This window comes from Leptonychotes weddellii, chromosome 3, assembly GCF_054177405.1.
Source record: "Leptonychotes weddellii isolate Sample4059 chromosome 3, ASM5417740v2, whole genome shotgun sequence".
Lineage (NCBI taxonomy): Eukaryota > Metazoa > Chordata > Mammalia > Carnivora > Phocidae > Leptonychotes > Leptonychotes weddellii.
Window position 1 is genome coordinate 59,594,561 of NC_138371.1, and position 15,584 is coordinate 59,610,144.

Genomic DNA, 15,584 nt, shown 5'->3' on the forward strand with positions numbered 1-15,584 from the left:
TTCCTTCCGAAGCCAAAGTCTGGTGCCTTTCCTGTATATTCTCATTACTTTTGTGTGATAGAGGGATTGCAATTGTTTACTTGCCCATATTTCCCAATGGACCAAAGGTCCCAGAGGACAAGAACCAAGGCTGCCAAGTTGTGTCCCCAGCACCTGGCATTGTGTCTGGCACTTAATAATCATTTTTAAAATATTTGTTGAAGAGTTAATAAAGTGGAATGAACATATTAAAGGAATATTAGCATCACATGATTTCACACATGTAGCAATCATTATTTGTACATCCTACTGAGGGATGATCTTAAAATTAGGATTACCTTCATTTTGATTTGGTAATTAGAACAATTAAAGTGATAATATTTAGGTCTTCTTGCTTTAGTCTTTTGTAACTTAATAAAGAAAAGTTTCCAAGCATATTCCATTAATTCTGTTAGCAGTTATTATGATGGTATTTAAAAATAAATTTTAATACACATAATAATATTGCAAATAATTCAACTGATGACTAGTCATTTAAAATTTATTCTCTAATTTTCAGTTAGTGAAGGGTCTTTCAAAGTAAGACTAAAAGTAATATTTTACAACAGTTATACTCTAAGGGTCTTCATGGACAGTGTTTTCTGCACAAAAAGAAAAATTCCGTCTATTTTTTTTAAAAAAATCTGAGAACAATTCTTAGTAAAACCACTCAAATGTGGTAGACTGAAATAATTGAAAATCAAATAAGATTGAAGGAAATTTAGTTTGTATATACAAATTGATGAATTTAAGAAAGCATACAAGCTGCAATTCATTTATGCATTTTATTCTACATAGTTTTAAAATCCATAAGATATCATTAATGATTTGTGTAGTCCTTTGTTCTCTTTTGTTGAGTCAATTTTTTTATATACACAGACACACCTATTCTGATGTTCATTTCGTTCTGCGCTTCCCTTCTGCTCTTAAGATCTTTTCCTTCTGTCTAAAAAGTTTTGTTAGTGTATATTTAGTGCAGTGATGAATTCTCTCAGTTTGCCTTTTTTGGAAAATATTTTTTTAGTTTCATATTCATCTTTTTAAACTTTTCATGAAGTACAATATACTTATATAAATATACATATATCCTAAATGTACAGTCCAATGAATGCTCCAAACTAAACAAACCATGTGAGCACTGGGATGAAAACATAGAGCTCCCTCACTCTAGAATATTTTTACTCCCTTTAGTATTCTGGATTGTCATCATCAGAATAATATATGTAATATATTACCATCAGATTATATTATCATATTGTCAGAAAATAAGTGACAGGTCTACTTTTTTCCAAGCACAACTCTGCCCTCCAGGATTTCATAATTTTAGAAGTTCCCAGGAACATCTAATTCTAACAGTTAAGTAAAGCTATCTATTTAAGGGCTGTAGTTAAATGGTGACACAAACAAATGTACCTAGCCCACCTTGTCAGCGAAAGCTCTGTAATACTGTGAGGGATAACTATGAATTAGCAGGGTCTGGGGGCTTGGGGAGAGTTACCCTGGTTCAAACTAGCTTTCTAGTGAAATGGACAGGATAAATCCATCATGAGGATAGGCACTTAATTGATAAGGTTGTACTATATTTGCCTATTTACTTCTGATGACATTGTTAGAAACTATATAAAGTTAAAAGCAAATGGAGATATTTTATTGAGGAAATAAAGGACTGTATGTAGATTCATAAAGGCTATCTTAATTCTAGTCTCTTTACTGCCTACTTAAATGTAAAAAATTTGGTTCATTTTTAAATTTCAGGTAACAGAGCAAATAATATGGCCATCACCTAAATCCCTGAGTAAAATGGATTATAGTCATTGGTTTTACTGCACCTAGACTGGGCAAAGGCTAAGGTAAAACATTAGAGGTAGAACAGTCAACAATTTGAAAATTTATACAGTTTTCTCAAATGGTAAACTGATATTCATAAAGTGTTGGAGGGTTTGCCAGAATCAGAGCTAAAAATTATGTATTTATTTTGACCAAAGTAAGACAAATTTCAAGACAGCAAATTAAAAAAAATAGTCAAGGAGTTTCACAGCTCTTTTATTGTGGATTAAATGCAATGCCAAGCAGTATTTGGATAAGACTTATGGTGCTTCCAGCCTTCAGCCTGCAGTTGGGAATCTTCAGTTATTTGAGGTCCCAGGCTCTGCAGCTCACTAGGATGCCGTTTAATCAAGGTACAGGATTTCCAAACAGTAGTCATGTCACTATGATTAAATCCTAAGAATTTTTTTTTTAAGATTTATTTATTTATTTGAGAGAGAGGGAGAGAGAGAGAGAAAGAGCACATGGCGGGAGGGACAGAGGGAGAGGGAGAGAGAATCTCCGGCAAACTCTTCACTGAGTGCAGAGCCCACCCAACATGGGGCTTGATCCCAGGACCCTGAGATCATGACCTGAGCCAAAATCAAGAGTCAGACGCTTAACCTACTGAGCCACCTAGGCACCCCAAATCCTAAGAAGTTAAGATTTAAGTTCTGCTTATGTTTATTTTAGTACTTCTGTGAGCCATAAAATCTGTCTTTCAGGAAAGCAGACAGTAACTGTTGCATACCTTGATAAAGAATTATGATCAAGACAATTAGTTACATATGCTCCCATGAAAAGAAGTATTACAAACAAAATCAGGGTCTTAGGTCCTATTTGGTAGGTTCTCCTAAGACCTCTCAAAATAAGATGAGTGTATCATATAGGCTTGCCCAGAATAGTCCCAGTTTATGCCTGTTGTCTCGGTGTCCAATGTAATGTAGCATTTATTCTTGACAAAAAAATCGTGGTTTGCAACATAAATGCTAGGGTCATCCTGCCAAGGATAGAACCAGATTGTCAAGTGTATTCCTTACAGCAAAGGGGTATTTGTCTCTGCTTTCCTCCAGTGATGCTGTCAAGTATTCAAATATCAGTAAAATGAAAAACTGTTGAATGATTGTTTTAATTACAATTCAGGGAGCAGATAGGAGTGGACTCAAACCTGGTTTAATTACTATCTTTTCCCTCTATTCTCCAGATTTCTAGCAGTGTTCATTTTCTTCTGTAAATAGCAGAGCAACTGGATGACTAAAGCGCACTTCTGCTTGTCTTCAGATGTGTCAGCTTTATCTTCCTTGTTGTTGACATAGAGGATTTCTATGATCTTGATGATCCCTCTCCTGCACTGAGGCTGGGAAGACTCATCTGGAAGTTTTTCAGTTCTCATGGAAGAGAGCGTAGATCGTAACAGTTTATACTGAAAGTAAACATTGCCTCTTCCATCTTTCCTGATGATGTCTTTCTTTTTTATCATGGGATTTTAGATTTTAGGAATGGAAACATTGTGAAGGGGATGTCACTGAACAAATAGGTGAAGTTTTTAAAATGTCGTGGTGGCCAAAGAGGCTTTTGTGGTTATAAGAAATGGTTACATGTACCCCTGACAGCCCGAGTGGAGTTGGCTGTTGCTTTGTTTTGGTCACATTACCAAGTGTTCAAGTGCATTATCAGTAAAAGGAGAATTTCTGAGTCAAATGGGTTTATTTCATCTCAGTGTTACCCCACAGTTCCTAAAGTAACACAGAAATCAAAAGAGAGCCTTTTGTATCTTAACAGAATCGTTAAGATCGATATATAATAAAGTCTTAATTTAACAACTTAAAAAATAGTGTACTTAACACTACCAGGTAAGTTAAATCACCATTGTTCCAAAAGGGAATGCACACAATCCCTCACAGATATATTTTTTGGCCTACTTAATCATAATGACTCTCAAGTATAATTAGGACTCAGACATTGTGACTCTAGGCTATTTCTATGTTTATAGGTTGTAAGCTCATTCCTTATCCAAGAGAGTACATTTATAGAAAATTATCCTCCCAAGCATAATAACTTTAAAAAGCTGATCAGCATTTCTAATGGATCTTTTATTGATTAAAGTGATGTTATTTGATACTGTGTAAAATATTATTTTTATATATTACTTATAACCCATTTTTTAATTAGGCTTTTTTCATTTGTTCATAAGGTACATTATAGATAATGGCAATATGTTTATTTAATCAATTCAAATTTGCTGGAACATTGTTAACTTTGCATAATATTAGTATAATTCTACATCTGTGATTTCTTTTTTTACATATGCTTTTTATCTTGAAATAGATTTATGGAAAAATATGCAAACAGTATGGAAAGTTCTCATGGAGTCCCTACCCAGTTCCCCTGTTATTAACGCTTTACATTAGTATGGTACATTTGTCACAAGTAATGAAACCATAATGATACATTAGTATTATTAACTAATGTCCTTACTTGATTCAGATTTCCTCAGTTTTTCCCCACTGTCTTTTTTTCTCCTCCAAAGTTATGTCCAGGATAGCACATTACATTTAACCATCATTATCTCCTTAGGCATCATTAGGCTGAGGCAGTTTCACAGGCTTGCCTTGTTTTTGATGACCTTGACAATTTGAAGGAACATTGGTCAAGGTATTTTGTAGAATGTCCCTGAATTGGGATTTTTCTGATTTTTTATCATTAGATCAAAACTATGAGTTTTGGGGAGAAAGACTATACAAAGAAGGTACCATTCTCATCATAACAAGGGAACATATTATTGGGGCACCTGGATGGCTTAGTTGGTTAAGCATCCCACTCTTGATTTCGGCTCAGCTCATGATCTCAGGGTCATGAGATGGAGCCCCAAATCAGGCTCCACACTCAGCCCAGAGTCTTCCTGGGATTCTCTCTCTCTCTCTCTTCCTTGGGCCCTCTCCCCTGCCCCCCCACTCACGCGAACACTGTCTCTCTCACTCTTTCCATAAATAAATAAAACCTTTAAAAAAAAGGGGGAACATATTATCAACATGAGTTATCATTGCTGATGTTAGCTATGATTCATTTTACAGTGCTTTTGAAAATGCTCATTCATAGATTCTATGGTGCTTTGAGAATATTTTAAAAATTAATGGTACTCTGGCCAAGATTATACCTGTGGGAAAATATCACTATCCGTTTCCAGAGAAGTGACATTTTCAAAGCAGTTTTTCATTTGACAACAGTCAACATCAATAAAACATTCTATTTTACTTATTTTTACATTGGTCCACTGTCTTAAATAATTTAGATCTGACCTAATTTGATTCAGATTTTGGCAGATCTTCAAAATGGTTTATTGAACCAATTTTAATTTTATATATGTATAGAATTTAACTTATCTATAGGTAAGAGACTCAGTGACAATATAAGTGTCTGATATTATTATAGAATCATGAATGTGTGATTATTCTCCTTCTTGATATATGGAAATATCCTATCTTAATCCCTCTAGTCACAGTTAAATAAGAAATTCAAATATTACTTGCTTTCTACAAGAAATGTTGAAAATTGTCAAATAAAATTTACTGCTAAAAGAATTCTATGGGAAATATTTTTAATTTTTTAAAAGATTTTTATTTGTTTATTTGAGAGAGAGAGAGAGCAAGCATGAATTGGGGGAGGGGTAGAGGGAGAGGGAGAAGCAGACTGTCCACCAACCAGGGAGGCCGATGCAGGGCTCGAGCCCAGGACCCTGAGATTATGACCTGAGCCGAAGGCAGACACTTAACCGACTAAGCCACCAGCTGCCCCTATGGGAAATATTTTTAAGAGAATAGTTAATTCCATTCTTTAAATGTAGATTTCATATGTAAGACAAAGTATGCTAATAATAATCATTACTGAAGCATAATTCATATTACAAAATTATATGGACATAATACACACATATCCTATCTGAACCACAATAGAGTTGACACTCTGACATTAATAAATCAATTGGGAACTACAATTTAGTGTTCCAGTATTAGGTACCTGCCATGGGGCCAAGAAGGTAATAGAAGCCCCTGGGACCTTTGCCAGTGTAAGATAAAGGGCACAGCCCACATATTCTCCTTTCAGTCCTTTAGGTAAGAATTGGTTTTGGTGTTCACTAAGTGATTTCTGGGAGATTCCCAATTTGATTTCCAAGTATGTAGGTGAGCCCCCCCCCCCCCGCCCACCGCCCAGTCTCACTCTCAGGGGTTATCCCATGTGAAAAGGCTTCATAGGACTCTGAGGACTAAAGGAATCCCCCAAAGCAGCTTCCTGGAGGCTGTTCCTGATAATAGAAGACAGTTTTCAGAATAATAGTCTATTCTGAGTCATAGCAGGCATCCAGAGTCCCTAAAACTCTAGAGAGACTACCTGTGATATTTCTTGCTTGAAGGAAGGGATCATTCTTGTACTCCGTTCACAGATTCCATTAATGATATTTAATGCTTCTCAGAAGGTGAACCAAGTGGAAGAATTCATTTCCTTCTGAGCTTGTTCAGAAATAACAATTCAATTAAAAAAAAAAGAAAAAAGAAAAATTATTGATATACCTCGTGAGCCACATAACTTTGTCTAATTAAAAAATATATTTTCCAAGTTTTCATATAAAGTTCAAGGCAACAAAGATGAATTAATGGGCTTTCCTTAAATTCCAGCAGCAACCAAACCTCTGAGCAATCAATATTTATTCTAGGGCTACTTGCAGTGTCTAACATTATATTTTACAAAGTAACTGGTTCTATTCTAAATGCTTCAATGATTTTAGGCTCAGAGTGGATGCATAACTTCAATAACCAAGGTCACATCCATAGCTAGTAAATGGCAAACCCAGGATTCAAACTCCAGTCTTTCTAGCTCTAGAACTTGCACTTGAATCACTACTCTAAACCAAAACTCTGCTTCTTTTATACCCATGTGTGAAATATGCTTCATGTTTAAAAGGCTAGTAATTCCTATAAATTGAAATATCCTCAAGATTAATGAAATTAATAGATCTTAATTATAGATGCATGATGAAATTGTTCAAAGTAAGGAATTCAAATGGAAGAACAAGTTAGTACTATTAACAGCACCATTTTTTTTTTTTCATGGTAACTATGTGGAAAACTCTCTACTAAGTACTTTACACAGACTTTTAACCATCCTAATCCAAATACTCTTTGAGGCAGTGATTATTAACACCATTTTTCAAACTAGGAAACTGAAGCTCAGAGAAGTTAAGTCATCTGGGCAGGGTCAATAGCTATAAAAGGTAGAACAGGGATTGTGATGTTCAACGTCAAGATGATTACTTATCTGTGAGCTACTGGAACCAGTTTGGATTTTTCTTTATTGAATACAAGTATACTTTGTGGCATATGTTAACTATTCCTAAAGGATTTTATCTATTTTACATTTTGGAAATTGAGCCATATTTCCAATGTCTTGCAGAAACTCAAATTTAGAAAGAAACTAGAAACTCATGGGGTTTTTTTAAGTGTATACACTCCTAAATAGTGTTCATAAAGTAATACATACCTATAGTTTTTAAGTTGATTAAATAAACATGTTTCTTTTAATATCTTTATCTTTTTTTTTGCAATACTGCCATTTATTCCCCCCAAAAAATTGAAGTATATTTGGCATATAATATTACATAACTTCCAGGTGTATAACATAATGAATTGATATTTGTATACATTGCAAAATGATCACTACAATAAGTAGTTACCATCTGACATCATACCTAATTATAAATTTTTTTCTTTTTTTTCTTCTGATGAGGACTTTGAAGATTTACTTTCTTAGCAGCTTTCAAATATTTAATACAGTATTATTGACTCTAGTCACCATGGAAGATCGGCTTTTTAAAATAAATACTTGAAAAACTAGATGTAGCTCTTGGTGATTTTACATCAGGAATACATCCTCCTTCTCCTCGCTTATTGGTAGCAGCCGATTATCAGAGGTCACAGAAGAGCTGACCAGTTTGAAGGATGAGTGAGTATAGGGCCATTCCAGCAAGGAGTACTGAATGCTTCAAATGAAAGTGGAGAGAATGAAGGAAACAAAAATGGAGTTTCCAAGCCTAATAGGGATAAAGTAATGTGAGCAACATGAGTGATATTTAAAATATTGAGAATTAAAACCAAAAATTAACATGGTGAAGAATTTGCTTTGCTTTTTTTCATTGTCTTGGATTTTAGAGCTGGAAGCATATACTAAGGGACTGAGGATATTTTTGTTAATCTCACATCCCTTTCTTTCCTATTATGCTCTCTTTTCTTATTTGGAAAGATCTTCCTTCCATCCTTCCTTCCATCATTCAATGTCGTTTCTCATTCTTCCTTCCATCCTTCAGTGTCATTTCTCATTCTTCCTTGTGTCTCTCTTCATTCCAACTTTTCTTTCTTTAACTGAGCATAACAGATTCAGAGTTCAAAATATGTGGTGCTTTTCTTTTTTTTTTAATTTTTTTTATTTAAATTCAACTTAGTTAATATATAGTGTATTATTAGTTTCAGGGGTAGAGTTTAGTGATTCCTCAGTCTTATATAATACCCAGTGCTCATTACATCATGTGCCCTCCTTAATGCCCATCACCCAATTACCCCATCTCCCCAACCACCTCCCCTCCAGCAACCCTCAGTTTGTTTCCTATAGTTAAGAGTCTCTTATGGTTTGCCTCCCTCTCTGTTTTTATCTTATTTTTCCTTCCCTTTCCCTATGTCCATCTGTTTTCACATGTGAGTGAAATCATATGGTATTTGTCTTTCTCTGACTGACTTATTTTGCTTAGCATAATACCCTCTAGCTCCGTCCACGTTGTCCTTGCAAATGGCAAGATTTCATTCTTTTTGATGGCTGAGTAATATTGCATTGTGTGTGTGTGTGTGTGTGTGTATACACAATGTAATATATATACATATATGTGTGTGTGGTGCTTTTCTTGAGTGGAATTTATGTTTATCCTTTCAATTTTAAAATGGAGATTTTGAACTTTGATATTTTACATTTCTACTCTTCAAAATAAAACAAAATCCAAAAAGTTTTGTACACCTTTAATTGGATTTGTTTTTCTCTTGTTAAGTAATAAAACCTGGTCACTAAGTTGTATGTATTCATCAGATGTTTTCACTTTAGTGCATTTGTTACTTTAAAGTGGTTCTTAAAGGGCACCTGGGTGGCTCAGTCATTAAGCGTCTGCCTTTGGCTCAGGTCATGATCCCAGGGTCCTGGGATTGAGCTCCGCATCAGGCTCCCTGCTCAGTGATCCTGCTTCTCCCTCTGCCACTCTCCCTGCTTGTGTTCCCTCTCTCTCTGTCAAATAAATAAATAAAATCTTTAAAAAAATGGTTCTTAAAAGGAGATTCACATCAATAATTTATGCTTTTTAAAAGTAGACAAGCGTAGGCCCTCTCCCTAAAAGTTTGTTTCAGCATTACTTGGGTGAGCCCTGGCAGCTGTATTTTTTTTTAATTTACATGGATGATTCTTCTATACACTGTGATCAAGAACCACAATGGAGTATACCTTTATTTTCACATGCATTTTTGGCAGCAATAGGGACAAGTGACACTTAGCTGCCTTCTCACTATTACCTAGCATAAGTGAAAAGAGCTTTTAAAACATAGTCCTTAAGAAAATAGTAGGGAATAATACTTGTTAATTCCATACTATGGGTTCTTGATATTAGTATAATGTAATGCCAGTTTCTAAACCTAATTATGGAAGAATTGGTGTCAGATTCAGTGATATTTGGTAATATGGAAAATCACACTTTCAGCAAGCCAGCCATAGGAGGCACCTAAAAAAATGTTCCATATTCATCTAAGAGAGAAAGTAAAAGACGTTTCTTACCTGTGGGAGTTTGCAGTGTGACACATTAGGCCTTTGAAAGAGAGATATTAACAAAATAAATTTCAAATTGTCTCCAGTTTATTATATAGGTTATGGGTCTAATATAGAGATTTTTTTTCAAAACCTTGTCTTTATTATTGGAGTTCTAAATTTTCACTAGAATGATCTTTTTAATTGAACCTCTTCCATACATTTCAGCGTGATGACTCTTGATTACGTTTCCTATATCATTTTTTGTATTATTTTCTCTCTTCGTTTGCTGCTCCCTCTTTAGAGACTGATGCCGGGACTCCCTAAATTATTCCACATCTCCTGAATTTTGTTTTGAGTTTTCCTTTGCTCTTTTGCTCTACTGTATTGGCACAAATCTAAAGTACAGAACGCTATGAATTTTTTTCACATATATATACTTGTGAGACCATCACACATATCAATTCTCACACACCTGAGAATTCTCACTTGTGCTCCTTCCTGGTAAAGTACCTTTGAAAGGTAACTAAAATTCTGACTTCTACTTCTTTTCAGCAAATATTCTATTGAAATTTTTATTTTGATGGTCGTGCCTCCAATTACCAAGAATTTTTTATTGTTTTTGATAGCTTATTCTTTTCAGTAAGAGATTATCTTCTCAAATTTCTCTGAGAATCCTAATTTTAACCTCTTAATATTCCCCTATGTTTGCTAAATCTTTTCTTTCTTCTAGAGTTAGGAGTTTGGTCTGGTCATCTCTGTCCTTCAGGTATATGTTTGGTAGTCCTTGATTACCAATTCATCCTTAATTATCTATTAATATTTATGAATGAAAGACTATGTTGCTGTTGTTTAGGGTTGCTTCTGCCTTTATGTATGTCTGTTTCCCAAACAAATCCTCCCTTGACAGAGAGGAATGCCTGCAAGCTTTGTGTATGTGGATGGTGTGTATGTGTCTGATTGGCTACATTTTAGGATATGGGCAAGGAAAAGGCAAGAAGAGTCTATCTTCATGGAAAATCCTAAATAATATACCAAAATACCAGGGGTAATAAGAAAATATAGCAAAGCCACAAGGCGTAAGGGTAATTAGTAAACATTAAATAGGTTCAATTTTACCATTTTAGCATCAAACCATTGTTCCATTTTGTTATTCAAAACAGTGTTTCCAAACTGTCTTCTGAAGAACACATGAGAAATAAACTGTGAAATACAAAGGGTTCTGTACCAGGTTGAGGTTATCCTTAGGAAATGAGTGAGGAAGTGAAGATAACTGAATTGAGAATGGTGATGGGGACTTCAACTGTAACTGAATATTTTTATTTCTTCAAAAAACAAAAAATTAAAGGTCCAAAGCAAATATGGGAAACTGTTAAAGTTTGTTCAATCTATCATTTTCTATACTTTTCTGTGTGTTTGAAATATTTCATAATTTATCATTTCTAACATTATCAAAATAAAACAGCAATAACAAGAGTCCTGTGATCTAGCAGATTCAGAATCTGCCATATATCAACTCTATCAAACTCTTAAATGTATAAAGTCTCTAATAGTCTAGTGGCAGAGAAATTTAAGTTTGTTTTCTATTCCAGTATTTTTGAAATTTAGCCACAGAACTCTTTTATGGCATATTATTTCATATCGCATGGGCCAGTATTCACAGCAGTTTTTGATAGGCTGCTTTATAATTTATTCCCTAATTACTTCCCAAAATAATTTGAGGAATTATTCAGTGAAAAACTAATATATTTAAAATGAAAATAGAAATTAAAATTCAAAAACACCTGAGAAAAAGGTAGTAAATTAAAAAAAAAAAAGTCCATCTTCCCCTTGACACCCTAGGGGTCTTAATGTCAATTAATTCAGAGATTAATGTTTTGGTTTAGCCTGGGGATAAATCACACTGCTTCACACTTGGATATAGAGGAGGAAATGTGGAAACGTGACCTGTAATATTGTTGGGTAGATATACTTTGTCAACTTGTTTTCTGACCTTGTTAACCCATGGGCCAACTCTTACGACTTCTCTGCTGAACAGAAATATATTTTTCTATGTTTTAACTTTCTCAGATGACTGTGTAGGCTGTGGCTTCTGCTAATCTCCTCACTAGGATAATCCTATCTGTTCTCTCTTCTTCAGATTTATGAAGACTCTTCAGTGTCTTCTCTGGTTTTCAATGGCATAATGAAACTTTTCCCTACTGTCTGCCTTTATTTTCATTGCAATGGGAATTTGGAAGCCGGGGGTAATAAACACATGGGATAAGACCATTAGAAGTCATAAATTAGAAGTTGAAAGTGCCGGGCGCCTGGGTGGCTCAGTTGGTTAAGCAACTGCCTTCGGCTTAGGTCATGATCCTGGAGTCCCGGGATTGAGTCCCGCATCGGGCTCCCTGCTCAGCGAGGAGCCTGCTTCTCCCTCTGACCCTCCCCCCTCTCATGTACTCTGTCTCATTCTCGCTCTCTCAAATAAATAAATAAATCTTTAAAAAAAAAAAAGTTGAAAGTGCCTTGACTGGAAAAATGTATGAGGAAAAAATAGATGATAGATGGTAGATAGATAGATAGATAGATAGATAGTACATGCATATAGGCATAGATAATAGATAAGAAGGGAGTTCAGAATAAATATTTTTATATCTATTTTAACTGTGAGAAATCCTAGATACAAGGATACTACCTTCATTTTTTGTTTTCAGTAAGTATGTAAGTATCATCTAATATTGAAGTTAATGGTAGCTGGGCAAAATAGTCATGAGAACATAAAAATATCTTTATGTGCAATATTCAAAAGAAAATGCAGTCATAGTAATATTAATTAGTGGAAATATAATATCTTTCAAAATTTTAAATTAAACAAAATAAATATTGATTGATTTTATTAAATTTATTAAATTCAAGTCAAATAAATTTCAATGCATCTTTTCAAAGTAATTTTTTTGGATAAAAATGCATGAATTTTCCTTATAAAAATTTGAAAAATAAAGCTACAAAGAAAGTAATAAAAATAACCCATGATCCCTCAGCTGTGAATAACCTTCATTGAATATATTGTGCATTTAATTTCAGACTTTCTGTACATTTTAAAAATTGAGATGAATATACAGGAATGTGTGTGTATAACACACACATTAGTTATCCATTATAAGATTTTTATAATTCATTAAATAGTCTTTAAAAGCATTCTTTAAATGCCACTCCATTTTTCATTATATGTTCATTTTTTATTTAATGAAACCCTATTAGGCTTTTAGGTTAATTATAATTTTTCAATATTATGGAAACATTGCAATGAACATCTTCATAAATGTTTGAAGACATCTGAGATTATTGCTTTTGGATAAATCCTAGAAGGGAGGTTATTTGGCAATAAAAATGAATTAACATATTTAAGGTTTTTGATAGATATTGTAGAATTCTCCTCGAAAGTTTATACACATTATTTATTCCTATAATCCAAATAGGAGGCTGTGACTTCCCCTATACCCTCCAACGTAGAGGATGTTGATAGAATCTGATCTGAGTCTCTTAAGCTTACATTCCAAGACAGTGATTGTAAACAGATGCTTACCGTATTGCTTCACCAGCCTAACCTGGAAAATACCTCCCAAGCATGGTACCAGTGACATGAATCACCCGCCAGCCATGCTGTTTGTATGTACTTTAGTGAATCAGAACCTATATGTTGAGGGTGTGCATAAATAGAGAGTGAAGGGAAGACAAAGAAGGGAAAAGGGAATGGGGATAGTGGAACTGGGGATTGGACATCGGAGTTCATGACATCTACTTACCTGAATTTGTCAAATAATTCCTGAAAGAGATGACACCTCCTTTTGAATGTAGGATGTACAAAAATACCAGTTCTTCTGCCATCTTTTCTCCAAAATACCAGGTATGTGTACACTGAAAGTCTTTTGTGGAAAGTAATCTTCCCTCCCCTGTATGGTTTCCAAAAGTGTTGAGGAATCTCCTAAACCCAAGGAGAAACTGCACTCACTGCCTTATTTCTCAGATTGAGGTGGTACAGTTTCTAAAAGGCTACAAAGGTCTTTTTAAAATACATAGATTTCTGGTAAGGAGTATTCTTATACTGTGCCCAAATAACTGAGGGTAAAAGTCATACACTTTGTTCTAAACATAATTGAAGTTTATTTTATTTGATATGGAAATAGGAGAAACCTGGAAAAGAATAGTTTTAGCTTCTCCCCCTCTTTTTCTGAATCTATGTAATCTCTGTTGTTACTACTATGATTTGCTTAATTTTTATATTTAGCATTGGAAAATAAAAGAGCAGACCATGGCTTCTCTTAGTTCACTCTCCTGCGTTTGGTGATATTACTTATACAGCTTTTCAAGCCATTTACAATGGGTCGACATAATAGATGTTGGGATGTCCTGACTCTGAGGCAATCTTAATATAAAAAGAAAAAAAAAGACTCATTTTTATTTTTTAATGGAGAAGTTACAAAGTCACCCTGACTCATTGAAATAATGAGTTTGTTATTTTTAAAATAAGAACTGTTAGGAGGAGGAGCAAGATGGCAGAGGAGTAGGAGACCTAAATTTCATCTGGTCCCAGGAATTCAGCTGGATAGGGATCAAACCATTCTGAACACCTACGAACTCAACAGGAGATCAAAGAAAAGAAGAGCAGCAACTCTCTGAACAGAAAAGCGACCACTTTCTGGAAGGTAGGACATACAGAGAAGTGAATCCGAGGCGATATTTGGGAAGAGAGACGGCAGGGGAGGGGGGCCTCCATCAGCTGCTCCCGGCAAGTGATAGAGCCGCGGAACACAAAATCAGAACTTTTAGAAGTTTGCTCCGCTGAGGGACATCGCTCCAGTGGCTAAGCGGGGGGATGGAACCCTCGCTGGGACAGTGTGGTCTCAGGACCCTCGGGGTCACAGAAAGACCAGGGGTGCCTGAGTGCGGCAGAGCTCCCAGGGATCGGAGCGGGGAAGCCGGCTGCAGAGACGGAGCCGAGGCGCAGGGTCTCAGCTCGGGGTTGCCATAAACCGTGATCCGCGGCGCAGTCAGGCCACTGCTCCTCCAGCAGGGACCCAACAAGCAGCAGATCCGGGGAGAATCCCCTCCCTCCCCTGGGAGGAGCAGCGCCGGAGCGCACCGCAGGGATCTGCTGGGTTTGGAGATCGCTTCTCTGCCTTTTGGTTAAGATCAAGTGTGGAGACTCCAAACCGGGTCATGTGCCAGATATAGAAATTCTCGGTCACAGGCCAGGTGAGCACAGAGTGCAGCCGGAGACCGGGGAGACGGGAGTGATTGACTGTTTTTCTCTGGGGGCTCACTGAAGAGTGGGGCCCCGAGTTCTCGGCTCCTCTGGGGCAGAGATTGGGAGGCCGCCATTTTCACTCTCGTCCTCCAAAGCTGTATGGAAATCTTGCAGGGAACAAAAGCTCCTGAGAGCAAACCCAAGCAGATTACTTAGCCTGCCCCCGGCAAGGGTGGGGCAATCCCGCCTCTGGCAAAGACATCTGAGAACCATGGCAACAGGCCCCTCCCCCAGAAGATCCACAGGAACAGCCAGCCAAGACCAAGTTTACCGATCAATGAGTATGGCAGAACTCCAGCGCTAGGGGAATACAGCACATAGAATTCATGGCTTTTTTCCCCCTGATTCTTTAGTCTTTCAAAGTTAATTTTTTTAATAATTTTTTCTTTTTTTTTTTTTACTTTTTCCCTTTTCAACCAACATCTCATCAATCCCTTTTTTAAAAATCTTTTTTATTTTTCATTTTTAGAGTCATATTCTATCCCTTCACAGTAGTTAACTTTATTTTTGGTATATATGTAAGTTGATCTCTCTTTAAAATTTTGGGATACAGTTTCTTCTAACAGACCAAAATATACCCTAAATCTCTAGCGTATGGCTTTGTTCTAGTCTCCTGCTTAATCACATTTTCTGCCCCTTT